Below are 3,316 nucleotides of genomic sequence, written 5' to 3' on the forward strand. Positions count from 1 at the left end.
GACCACATAATATGCATAGCTGTATAGCTGCTTAAGCTAGACAATTTTTGCGGAAAAGCAGAGCATTATTATATCCAAAAGCAGAGCCGACGGGCAGGAAGACTCGAACATTCATTACAATATTGGAAAAAAAAAGACGGAGAATAATTTTGCGGTAATACATCCCTATATACATCGATACAACATTACGTGTTGATAGAAATCATCACATAATGAAATAAGACCCCACGGTTTGATGATTGATAGGTGTGTGGGCTGTCTTCCATTTTCACACACAGAACAATGGGGGCTATCCACCCTTATCCACAATGTAAAGTAATTCACACAGCCTTTTCCCTCTGTGAGGAGCAGCAGGTTCAGCTTCATTTAAATATGTTGTGTAGTAATAGATGGATTTATTTTTTCATCTCAAGAGAGAATGTGTATTTTATGTTAGTATTTCAAAAAATCCCCCCAGACCCGCTGCGGGGGTTGGGTTTTCAGCATGTCAATTTGTTTTACCTGTGGGGAAATTGCAGGATTGGCTCCAGGTCGCTTTTTGTTTACTACAACACAAATGTGCCTTTTTATTTCATACAGTTCAATTTGGATTGAGACAGGGAAATAATCCAAACCTCACGCGTGGCGTTTCACCGTCAATGGGGCGATATAGTGTGTATGTAATTACCATAGACTGTATATATAAATGGACGTAGGGTCCGTGACGTCACCCATAGGATTCTGCAGAGTTGCCGTGAAGCCCTTAGTAGGCGGAGTCGGCCACTAACGGCTCGACAGCGACGTCAGAGTCTAACTCCCGCCTTCTCCCGCCTGCTCCAAATAAGGGCAAAGAGGCGGTGCTGAGGCGGAGCCGAGGTTGGACAGGGCGGGACCTGCTGCCACCGAGCGTGACGTTCCAGACCTAGCTCAGGCTAAGAAGCTAAGCTAACATGCTCTATTCAGTATTAAGCTAACAACCTATGCTAACAACCCAGCTTGAGGTCACTGCTCCTCGTTCCCGGCATATTCTGAAGGTAAGATACCCTGTAACTTTACAAAACTTGTTCTTTTGATTTAAATGTTCTTGAACCTACACTATACAATTGTTTTTTAAGTGCTTCACCGTTTTTCAAATATAAATGTCATTTGTAACTAAACTTTGTAAACTAGCAGAGATATGGCCAGTGTTGCGTGAATTAAATGTGATTAATGAAATATGACTGTAGAAAAAGAAAGGTGCTTTTATATTGATTAAACCATTTTTATTTATTTCAGCATTAAGAAAAATGAAGATGGCAACCTCCTCCACGCCAAACTTCACAACCTGTAAGTTGATGGTCCTGGCTTACTTTACATGACTTCAGATGGTTGACATTACACACAAACATACTATACATATACATGTGTGCACAATTGTAGATAAACAGCACACAGTATATAAATATATATATATAAACTGTGTGCTGTTAATCTGTTTTTTGAGGTTTTGCTCTCTTGTTACTTTTAACCATACAGGTGTGATTTCATAGTTATTTTGCATGTTATTGTCAAAGGAACAAAATGAGAAACCCTTTATAATTGATTTGATATTCCTCATGATCTGAAGCATTTGTTGCTCTCATTTATTTTCCTCCCATAGTGACTGTATGGATAATCGGAGACTGCATGGAGCTCAGAGAGCTACAGAGACCATCGGCAGCAACCTTGGCCTCGACCTGAGGGTGTGCTGGTTCGGTTGGGGTGGACTGCGCTGGAGAGGTGTCCTCCCTTTCTTTTCCTACTCCCTGCGAGGAAGAGCAGTCCCGGATGTCCTCCTCATCCACTGTGGCGGCAATGACTTGGGGGATGTGCCCAGTGTTCAGTTGCTGAACCAGATGAAGGAGGACCTGCACCAGCTTCACCATCGGCACCCTGGCATGAAGATCATGCTCTCCCAGATGAACCAGAGGCGCCGGTGGAGGGCTGGTGCAAATCCTGTCAAAATGGACAAGGCCCGGAAGTTTGTTAACAGTGTTATGGCTACTTTTGTTCATAGCCTAAATGGTGCCATTGTTGACCACTCCAACATTAGACATGACAGTCCTGGGCTGTTTTTGCGAGATGGAGTTAATTTCACCCCTTGGGGAAATGATATTTTTTTTGCCTGAAAGACCACCTCCAAAGACTGTGAACTGCTAAAATGTCAGTATCACTGTTTTTGGATTTGGCCTTTAGAGTATGTATTCTAAGGCCCTTGCTAAGCCCAGACTGTCATGGCTAATGTTGAGTTAGATATTACATCTGTAGCCATAACACTGTTAACATGGCTGCTCTTCCTCTTCCCCACATCCCACCCCCCCCTCTTCCCCCAATGGACTCTGCAGCTCTCCAGGCCCATGCTGGGCATGGCTGTCTGTCAAACCTTTTATTTTGTATTTGTTATGATGTTTTTTGTTATTTTATTTGTTAAAATAATTCTGTATTTATGTAAATATTGAAAATAAATTACATTCATATTTTCACTTCTTTTGTCTACTGCTTACTGAAAATGTTAGCTATCACATCCAAATGGGACTATCAAATGAAAGGATAAGCTTACCATACAATACAGAAAACATTACACATTAAGGCTCAAATCTTTTCCCAAGCCGGAGCAGTCTGAAAAGAGTCCCAAGTTTAAAAACACAAAATCTTGACAATGAATACTACACTGTCATTTGTCAGTGACAATGCAAACAACAGGAAGGTCTCCCCTAGTCCCATGTATGTTGGCATCAATGTCATAAGCATACCATAGAATGTAATTATGAAGTGCAATACCCACAATCCCTACAGGGTCGTACCGTCACAGAAGATAATACCTTTTAGAGAGTTTCTAAATTGTTCAGTATGCAGATAAATATTTGTTTTACAATAGAACATTTTTTCTCTATAAATGTTCCCACATGTTGTGAGCATCTACTTTAAATCTTTTGTCAACAAATAAAAAACATCTTAATTTCCTTTAGGACAACATTTTGTTCATAACACCACTACATTAACAATAAGCATAGGAAAATGATAACTGTCAACATTTAAGATTGTGCTTTTACTCTTTATTTAATCAGATCTATTTACATTGAAAATGTGATAAATACACAAGCCACATTGAAAGTTACATCTTGCATTTTATGAAAAGTAAAGGTTTCGAATCATTGTATGACTTAAAGGGATAGTGGAAATCCGCGAATTTTGGGTTTAACTTATGTATTTTTATTAAAAATAAGCATAATAAACCATTTTTTTTAATTTCATGCGCCTAGTTTCATTTTATTTTCAATTTTACTGCTCCCGACCACGCCCTCTCAATGAAACAAAA

The 3,316-nt window shown here is 39.7% G+C and overlaps 1 long non-coding RNA gene across 1 annotated transcript; it reads left to right on the top strand.

The window, feature by feature from the left end:
* Nucleotides 1-730: 730 nt before the first annotated feature.
* Nucleotides 731-1,745, top strand: LOC139434325 (uncharacterized). Its single transcript, XR_011643683.1, has 3 exons — nucleotides 731-1,013; nucleotides 1,255-1,305; nucleotides 1,619-1,745. It is a non-coding gene; the product is annotated as an uncharacterized lncRNA (long non-coding RNA).
* Nucleotides 1,746-3,316: the final 1,571 nt, after the last annotated feature.

This window comes from Pseudochaenichthys georgianus, chromosome 8 (assembly GCF_902827115.2).
Source record: "Pseudochaenichthys georgianus chromosome 8, fPseGeo1.2, whole genome shotgun sequence".
NCBI lineage: Eukaryota > Metazoa > Chordata > Actinopteri > Perciformes > Channichthyidae > Pseudochaenichthys > Pseudochaenichthys georgianus.